Here is a 10823-nt window from a genome sequence, read left to right on the forward strand (position 1 = left end):
AAGTGCACCATTAACTATTAGCTGAAATGAACAACTTTTAGGAAGAAACACAGTGATTATTAAGCATGTGACTAGCTTTCTATAAAACATAGTAAGTTAATCTTAACTCTCAAATTTATAGAATAAACATGAACTAAATTGTTTCCTTGCTATTTCCTCCTATAGCTAGCCTGGGAAACACCTATGACTCATAGTCTACCTGGGATCAGCATTTCCCCATAGGGTATGATTTTGGCGTATTGGGATGGCTGCCTGTCTTCCAAAATAGCTCATTATTTAAAGCCTCCAAGTTATTTTTTTCTTCCTGTGACTGCAAGATAGATCTGGCTCATAAAACTCAAGGCATGTAAGTACTGTGTGAACCAATTGCGTCACTCGTCCCAGCTACTCCGGAGATTGAAGAAGGAGGATCACTTGCGCCCAGGAGTTCAGGGCTGCAGTGAGCTGTGATTGGGCCTATGAATAGCCACTGCCTTCCAGACTGGGTGACATATAGCAAAACTCTGTCTTAAAAAAATACTCAAGGCAATTTTTATGGATATCATGGAGCCTATACTATTAAAGGCAGACTATAGACATGAGCTACATATAAAATAGAAATAGTCCCTGCCTTCCCAGACCATGATTCAGATCTTAAATAAATAAGCATTAATAAACTGCAAACTACCAATTGTAGTAAGCGCTGAAGGAAAAGAAAGATAAGAGAGAATAATAAAGTGAAGAAGGGTGTCTAATTTAAATTGTTGGGTCAAAGGCAAGCACTGTGTGAGCTCTTTTCTCTGAGCTCCTCCGCCGGAGGAATAATCCACAGGTACTTAGTATATGTCCTTTTTCTAATGACATTTGTGTAGTATAGGAATGTCTGGAAATAAAAGATGGGTTTTTTTCATTCATTTACTTTTTTCTTTAGTGCTTACTATATTAAGACATTGTTCTAGACTTGGGGGCGGGGGCGGTGCGGACGGAGCACAGCGGTAAGACAGACAAGATTTCTGTGCTTATGTAGATTTTGTTCTAGAAGTGAAATGTTCCTCCTCAGAATACGGAAAGAGAAAAATATAACTAAACTCTGGAGCAAACTATTTAAAAAGTTTATGAAGTTCACCGTGAGGATAAAGAAATATACTCTTGTCCAACAACACTTGCTGTAACCAGATTGAATATTTAATAATCTGTTTTTTTAAAAAGGCCTATATCAATCAGAAGTGGTGATCAGCAATGTAGAAGATAAAGGCTCACATGGAGCTGGTGTAGTAGGTATTACAGATTGATGACACTAGCCATTACTACCACCTTACTCCTCTTCTGATTGAAATTTGGCCTCAAATAGAAATTTGCCTGTAGAGAGAATTATTAACAAGAATTGGGTATGCTGCTGGCATTTTGCTCACATATATTAGTGTCTGGGAATGTATTTACCATGAATCTTTACTTCAGGAGACTATAAATTAAGCTGTGAGCCTGCTAGGCCGGGAACTGGCTCTGGATTCAGTGCAGTGCCATCACCCCCAAGTAGTACCCCTAGGGTCTGTGTTGGGGTGGCCAAGCAGCTTTCCCCTTTAGACTACTGGCTTTAGGGTTGGAGTTTTTTTTTTTTTTTCTCCAATCAGCAATTTGAATTAATCAGTTATCTTGAGATATTTTCAAGATATTTCATTAACTATCCCTAGAAAGACAATAATGATTTAGAATGTCAGACAGGAATGGTAATTTCAAGGCTTCATTAAAAAAAACCATTTTAAAAGATTGGCTGATATTCCCAAGTGCTATCAAAATAGGCTAGAAAATGTAGGAGCAATTGAACCCACAACGTTTTATCCTTTTATAAATGCAGTTGCTGTTCTATAAGGAAGAAGATGGAATAACACAGTAAACAGGATTCTTTTCAAATAAATTAATAAATTAAATACACAGACATTTCTTTTATTCTGACAGCTGAAATAGCGCGTAAGATCAAAAAGAAACATTCAGCAGTTCAGTCTTGTCTCCCTTTCTTATGAAACTGAAAAGAAACAAAATAAGCACATTTGAATTTGATGTAAAGGAGACTAAGAATATTTATCATAGACAGTTGAATATTATTCATCTGAGACCAAACCTACTCGTTTCCAGTTCGGCAAAAATACACAAAGAATTTGATAACTATTGAATTATGCTTCAGGGCAACTGCTCATGTAGGTTGAGACAAAAAGAAATACAACATATTTTTAAAATCGTATTTGGTAATGGACTTTAATTTCAAAGTAGAAGGAAAGAATTCTTTTTTAAAAAAAGATTATATTAAATCTTTTTCAAAAAAGATTTTTTTTAAAGAATTTACTTCAACTTCAAGAATTTCTTGAACTTCTCTTCAGTTCAAATTACATCTTTTATCATTTCTTCTTTGAGATTTGCACTGCTGGTAAACTCTTTATTTATTTATTTATTTATTTATTTTTTGGTCTGAAAATATCTCTACCCTCATTCTTAACAAACAAAGAATTTTATTGAATATAAGATTATAATTGGCAGTTATTTTCTTTCAACATATTAAAGATATTTCACTACGTCCTGGCTTCCAATGTTTATCATTGCTCTAAGTGAGGTTCCTTTGAAAATAATCAGTCTTCTTTTTCCTATGGCTTCTTTTTAAGTGTTAAGTCCTTGCTTTTCTGCAATTCAGTATGTGTCAAGATGTATACTTATTTTTGGTTTCTTTCATTAGTCCTGGAAAATTCTTTTTAAAAAAATGTTTTTTGAAAAAGATTTAACATAATCTTTTTTTAAAAAAAAATTCTTTCCTTCTACTTTGAAATTAAAGTCCATTACTAAATATGATTTTAAAAATAAATTGTATTTCTGTCTCAACCTGCATGAGCAGTTACCCTGAAGCATAATTCAATATTTATAAATATTTAATATATTAAAAGATTTAATATAATCTTTTTTTAAAAAAATTCTTTCCTTCTACTTTGAAATTAAAGTACATTACCATATATGATTTTAAAAATACATTGTATTTCTTTTTGTCTCAGCCTAGGGAAGAGCTGTTGCTTGCTTTTACACCACAACCTTTGGTTATTTTTCTAGTGAATAAGAGGAAAGAAAGCTTGGACATTTGTAGAAAAAATGCAGCAAAAAGGAAAAAAAATAGGCTGACGGTAAAATGATGTGGTCATGTTAGCTATATTGCATATACTATTGTTAAGAGAGTGTGTTTAGAGACATTAACTTAGATTATGGTAATTATTTTGGAAATTTATAGTATTCAATTTATGGAGCTTTGTGTAAAATGGAGAGTACTTAAGCAACTGAAAACAATGATTAGCTTTTTTAAACTTTGCACATTAAGATCATGGGGCATTTTTAAATGTTAGTTTTTTTATTCATAACAATTAAAAAGTGCTCTTTGCATATTTAACTAAAATACGAAAGTAGGAGACAGACACTGCTAACATGTTGTGCATGTCCTCCAGCATCTAAATAAATAAAGATAGATGTAGATCTAGGAATCACATTACTAAGAGATTTGAAAATGAAAGTAGGAAACCCTCAAATCTTCTGTCTTCCCTATGCTCTACCAAGGCACCTGAAAAGAGATGCCTCCGTCACAATCCCAGCTTCAGGTCATGCCTTTGCTGTCGTTTCCCCACCTAATCAACCAATTTTCCCTAGACTATGTATGAAATAATGCTTCCTTTCCCCATTTATTTAGGACGCCACCTTTCTCATAATTTTTTGTTGTTGGTATTCTGAGTCAGGCATTCTTTCTTTCTTTTTTTTTTTTTTTTTTTTTTTTTCTTGTCGCTCAGGCTGGAGTGCAATGGCGCGATCTTGGCTCACTGCAACTGCTGCCTCCCAGGTTCAAGCGATTCTCCTGCCTCAGTCTCCCGAGTGGCTGGGATTACAGGCGTGTGCCACCATGCCCGGCTAGGTTTTGTATTATTAGTAGAGACGACGTTTCACCATCTTGGCCAGGCTGGTCTAACTCCTGACCTCAAGTGATCCCACCAGCCTCGGCCTTTGCCCTTTATTTCCTATTACATATTAGACTCTCCCCTTCAAATCACTTCTCTTCAGTTCAAATTACATCTTTTATCATTTCTTCTTTGAGATGTGCACTGCTGGTAAACTCTTTTTTTTTTTTTTTTTGTTCTGAAAATGTCTCTACCCTCATTCTTTTTTGTTTTTTCTTTGAGACAGAGTCTCGCTCTGTCGCCCAGGCTGGAGTACAGTGGCCGGATCTCAGCTCACTGCAAGCTCCATTTCCCGGGTTTACACCATTCGCCTGCCTCAGCCTCCCGAGTAGCTGGGACTACAGGTGCCGGCCACCTCGCCCGGCTAGTTTTTTGTATTTTTAGTAGAGACGGGGTTTCACCGTGTTAGCCAGGATGGTCTCGATCTCCTGACCTCGTGATCCGCCCGTCTCGGTCTCCCAAAGTGCTGAGATTACAGGCTCTACCCTCATTCTTAAAAAACGATTTTATTGAATATAAGATTTTAATTGGCAGTTATTTTCTTTCAACATATTAAAGATATTTCACTGCCTCCTGGCTTCCAATGTTTATCGTTGCTCTAAGTGAGGTTCCTTTCAAAATAATCAGTCTTCTTTTTCCTATGGCTTCTTTTTAAGTGTTAAGTCCTTGCTTTTCTGCAATTTAGTTTGTGTCAAGATGTATACTTATTTTTGGTTTCTTTCATTAGTTCTGGAAAATTCTCAGCTATTATCTCTGTTCCATATCTTTCTTTCTCTTCAACTGGAACTCTTATCAGATGTGTAATAGATCTTCTTAACCTAAGAAACTCTTAAATGAAGAAGCTCTAAGCTCTGTGTTACATAAACTCTGGTTTATACTTCCTACTTCTTTTTGTCTCTGTATTGTGAATAGTTCTTCTCTTACCAATCTTCAAATTCACTAATTCTCTTTTGAACTGCTTCTTGTGTGTTATTTATATCCATTGAGCTTTATATTTCAATTGTTACGTTTTTTATTTCTAGAAGTTTGCTTAGTTCTCTTTCAAATATGCTAAGTTTTAAAAAAAATAAGTCTCCTATTCCCTGAAAATACTTGGTTTTTCATTTTCAAAGCATAGTCATTTTATTTCCTGTAACTGGAATATTATAATATCTAAATCAATTGTATATTTGTTTCTGCTCTTTGTTGTTTTTTGCTGGGTCTTGTGCATAGTGACTTATTTCTTTGTGGTGCTTGGTTACTTTTGTCTGTGAGTTGCTTTTTGAAGTCTTCTTTTGTAATTATAAAAGCATATCCAAGTGTTTCTATCCCCTTTTCCATTCCTAATGTATTAGGTATTTGTGTGGTGCGTGTGTGTGTATTTGTGGTATGTGTGTGTGTGTGTGTGTGTCTGTGTGTGTGTGTATGTTTCTTAATTAGAAATCTCCAGGGCATTTTTCTTTTTTTGAGACAGGGTCTCACTCTGTCATCCAGGCTGGAGTGCAGTGGCACAATCATGGCTCACTGCAGCCTCATCCTCCCAGGCCCAAGCAATCCTCCCACCTCAGCCTCCCAAGTAGCTGGGGGACCACAGGTGCATGCCATCATACCTGGCTAATTTATTTTTATTTTTTTTGTAGAGACAGGGTCTCAGTATTTTGCCTAGGCTGGTCTCTAACTCCTGGGCTCAGGCAACTTCTCACTTCAGCCTCACAAAGTGCTGGGATTACAGGCATGAGTCACCGCCCTCAATCTTTAGGGCATTTTTGTATTATTTTTTCCTTCAAAGACACAACTTTTGGTCTACTTATAATTCTAATGGCTTTTATTTAATAATTATTTATTTTTTGTCTTTATTTTCCTTATTTCCTTTTCCTTAAGTAATGTAGTTTGTTTGAGTTCGTCTTCACATGCATCCTGTTTGTTTTGTTATTTTATATACTTCTTTTCTAAAGGAGCAATAATTATCATTTTGTTTCCTTTTTGTCATATAACTTATTTGGGATAATTTCCTTTCCAAATTTCTAAATGACTGATTTTTTTCCCTTTGTTTAATCATTTGTTATTAATTTTTATTGTATTTCATTATTTTTAGAGAATGTGGTCTAAGTTTTAGATTATTTTCTAAATACTGAGTTTTTAATGGCCTAATGTTATCAATTTTAGCATATATTCTACAGATCTTTGTCAAAAAGAAATAATCATATTTAGGGTCTAACATTCAAGATATACATAAACATAAATAGGTAGCTAGATATTAATCTTTTACATCGTAATCTTAGAATTTTTTTGACTTCTTTTTTTTTTTTTGAGACGGAGTCTCGCTCTGTCACCCAGGCTGGAGTGCAGTGGCCGGATCTCAGCTCACTGCAAGCTCCGCTTCCCGGGTTCACGCCATTCTCCTGCCTCAGCCTCCCGAGTAGCTGGGACTACAGGCGCCCGCCACCTCGCCCGGCTAGTTTTTTGTATTTTTTAGTAGAGACGGGGTTTCACCATGTTAGCCAGGATGGTCTCGATCTCCTGACCTCATGATCCGCCCGTCTCGGCCTCCCAAAGTGCTGGGATTACAGGCGTGAGCCACCGCGTCCGGCCTTTTTTTGACTTCTTGATTTGTCAGGTCATTAATTCAAATGACACAGTTATAAAATGAAAATCTTTCTTAGGGATAACATGTCTAAGCATATTGTTTTCTATACATAAAGAGATTTTCCCTTTTATTACTTCTATTTAATATTTTCATTAACTAATAATGCTTGGCAAAGCATGTGATTAGTCTCTGTAACAAGATTTTTTTTCTGTCAGATTTTAATCCCCTACATCCCTTTCAACATTGAATACGTATAAACTATGCCAGAATGGTCTTTCTATGCCTTGTTTCTGCAGAAAGCAACATGATGACCTTGGGGTTTTTGGTGTATGTGGAAGGGGGAAGGTGGGTTATGCTGTGGACTGTCATCTGTGTTATATTTTGTTCTTACCAACTATACATTGAGAACAAAATGGGCGAGAATGTAACCTCTGAATAGGACTTTGGAAAGCCGCTTCCCCACTCACATCCTTAATCATTATAAGACTTATTTATAGGAGTAAAATAGTTTCTCATAGAAAATTTGAAAACAGCATCTGCAATATAAACAAGCAGGAGGAAAATGGTACATTTAATCACATCACTCAAAGGCAACCATTAACAACTAGTTTTGCTTCTTTCCTTCTAATATTTCTTCTAGAATTGTTTTTACATAATTGAGACTCTTCCACTATTATATAATAGGCATTCTCCATTATTAAAAATTATTCAACAGAATCATGTTTAAATGCCTTGACAATATACTATTTTTTACTTAATATTTCTTTAATTTTAAACTTGCATTTCCAATATATTTGTATTATTAATTATGCTTTGGCATGATCTCAGCTCACTGCAACCTCCGCCTCCCAGGTTAATGTGATTCTTCTGCCTCTGCCTCCCAAGTAGCTGGGATTACAGGTGCCCACCATCATGCCCGGCTAATTTTTGTTATTTTTAGTAGAGACAGAGTTTCACCATGTTGGCCAGGTTGGTCTCAAACTCCTGACTTCAGGTGATCCGCCTGCCTCAGCCTCCCAAAGTGCTGGGATTACAGGCATGGACCATAAGTAACACAGTGCATCCCTAACTTTTGGGTGCATCCGAAACGCCTGAAAGGCCTCATTCCCCAAGTTCCTGATTCAGTAAAAGTCTGAGTGTGGCCAAATAATTTGTATTTCTAATATTTCAGGTGATGACGATGCTGCTAGTCCAGGGACCAAACTTAGAGAATCACTATAATATTGACATATAAGGATTTGTTTCAATAATTTCTGAAAAGCAATGCTTCTTCCTTCTATTGTTGGTTCCATCTTTGATAATGCAGGGAAAAATAATACTTATTTTAGATTAGAAAAGGAAGTAGTAATGTCTATTAAAGATTTTTTTAAAATCTTTTAGTCATTGGCTTTTGCTAACTCTTTTGCACTGATTGTGGAATCTTACTGGAACCATTTGACCCTGGAGCCACATCACTATACAGCTGGTCTCATTTTTTTTTAAGTCACCTGCTCTCATTTAATTCATTTCCTTTGGTGTCTTCCTTCCTGTGGAAAGCCTCTGACATCTGTCCTACGTACTTCCTTATGAATACAAAAGCTCATTTTTTTCATTTTTAACTTTTATGAGCCAATTACTCTTACCCTTTTTGTATTTGTGATGTTTTCATTCCTTATGTTTTCAAAAGACACTCTAGTCTATAATTATTTAGGATTGCTCTTTAAAAAAATTTTTAAACATTTTTTACTACATTCTGTTGACATATTTAGGTCTGAGCCTAATGTCAAATACTAGCAGCAGATGACTTCTCACTTCACTGGCACCATCATGTGGTGAAATTTTGCGCTACATTGAAACATTTGCCAACATGGTGCCATTTCATCACATCTTATGTACAGGTAACACTGAAATTGGACCTATCACAGTAAGTTAGGGAATCTGAAATAATCCTGTTACGTTAGTAAATACACAGAAAAGTAAGCACCAATGATTAAGTATGTGGACACTGAAGTCAATTACATGAGCTCAAAGCCAGGCTTTTATACTATCATGTAACATTGGGCACATTGGTTAATTTCCCTGAGTCTCAGTTTCCCCGTATGTAAAATGGGATACCAGTAGCATCTATCTCACAGGGATGTTGACAATGGCCATAAAATAGTTTAATAATATCAGCTGTGATTAGTTGTTACCATGCCATCACATTTCATTTTCCCTTTATGGTCAAACCAAGAAAAGAAAGAGTATCAGAAGACTTCCCCTGTGAGTTTAGAAAATTATACCAACATGGAATAATTATTTTCAGAATGAATAGAAGTAACATGAAGTTAAAAACTGTGAAAGATAAAGATTGAAAAAACATTTAAATAAAAGTTATTTTTTAAAAAGGCAACTTCTGGAAGGAAAGGTCTATGAACTGTACTTACCAAGTGAAATTTGAAAATTAATCTGGTTATATTAAGCATAACTGACAGTCAAAATAAATAATTGTGAGGATGAATAACTTAAAACCTTTTTAAGGGTCAAAAATACTTTTTAAAATTAAAAATGATTTATAGTCCCCAATCCTCTCAATGTGCTATTGAAAGAGAAATGTTTAATTTTATAAATCCTTGAAAGAGACACATGTGGGACAGATCTATATGTTGGAAATCTTTCTATTAAAAAATAAATTCTAATTATTTTATCAGAATAATAGAGAGAGTAGAAGCAAGCAGGCAGGGTTGCTGTGATTTGAATGTGCTCCCTAATGTTAATGTGTTGGAGGCTTCATATCCAATGCAATGGTACTGAGAAGTGAAATTTTTGAGAGGTGACTGGGTCCTGAGGGCTCTACTCTCATTAAGGGATTAATGGAGCCATTATTGCAGGAGTGCATTAATTGTCATGGGAGTGAGTTCCTGATAAAAGGGTAAGTTCAGCCCCCTTCCCTGCTCTTCGCCTTTGCCTAGTCTTTCCCTCTCTTGCCCTCCTGCCTTCCACCATGGAATGATGGAGCAAGAAGGCCTCACCAGGTGTGGTTCCCTTGATTTTGGATTTCCCAGCCTCCAGAACTGTACGAAATAATTTCTCTTCTTTATAAATTACCTAGTCTGTGGCGTTCTGTTATAGAAGCACAAAACAGACTAAGACATAAAATTGGTGCTGAGGAGTGTGGCTATTGCTATAACAAATACCTGAAAATGTAGATGTGGCTTTGGAATTGGGTAACAAATAGAGGCTGGAAGAATTTGGAGGAGCAAATAGACAAGCCTCTACTGCTGTGAATGGAGCATTGGGCAATTCTGGTAAAGACAAGAGCTGTGAGGAGAGCCTAATCTTCTTAAGGATTATTTAAGTGGTCATGACCAGAAGGCTGGTAGAAATATGGACAGTAAAGGCCATTCTGATGAAGTCTCAGATGGAAATAAGAAAAATGCATTGGAAACCAGATTAAAAGCTATCCGTGTTTTGCAGAAAATTGTGGTGGAACTCTGTCCATTTCCTAGGACTTTGTGGAATACAGAACTTAAAAGAGGTGAACTAAAATATCTGGTGGAAGAATTTTCTAAGCAGCAAATTATTGAAGGAGTTGCATGGATATGTTTAACTGCATACAGCAAGATAAGATAAAATGTAAGATATGAAAGCTACAGAGAGAGAGAGAGAGAGTGATTTAGAATTTATACTGAAAGGTAAGCAGAGCAGAAAGATTTGGAAAATTTGCAGCCTAGGCATGGAGAGTGTGTTGTCCAAAAGACCACCAGAATGCCTAAATGATAGAAAGGAGAGCTTTATTGGCAATATCAGTTTGCAAACTGAGAAGAGTCTCTGGCACGTGCTGCAGGTGCTCTTCTTTGAAGACGAAAAGGGCAGGTTGGCCTTTATGCCTCAAAGGGCCTGTACAGTCATACATAGTCAGCAGGTTTGGGAAAAAGCTATACATATTTATGTTGAGAGTTGAGTGCATGCGCAATGGGCAGGCATATATGTAATGTATATCCCATGTTCACTTTGGGGTGGGGTTTTGGCATTAAAATGAGGTGAAATTTGGCTCCACATTAAAAGGTGAACTGTAGGATACGAAGACTGTGCATAGTATCTATAAGCTTGCTGAAACTAGCTTAAGGTCTATAGTTACTTATTAGGAAAGTGTGTTTATAAGGTAGGTCTTCTGTCCAATCAGAGTGGAAGTGGTCTGGGTTGTAAATCAGTTTATGAGGGCTCTTGATAATTTACCTGATAGCTCCTATTGTTATGGAGTTTAGTAAGAGTATGTTTTTCCTTATAGCCATAGGAGTTTAGAAGTTGTCATGTCAGCTGAGCACTGAACCCTCAACCCA

The sequence above is a fragment of the Macaca fascicularis genome, chromosome 5 (assembly GCF_037993035.2).
Source record: "Macaca fascicularis isolate 582-1 chromosome 5, T2T-MFA8v1.1".
Lineage (NCBI taxonomy): Eukaryota > Metazoa > Chordata > Mammalia > Primates > Cercopithecidae > Macaca > Macaca fascicularis.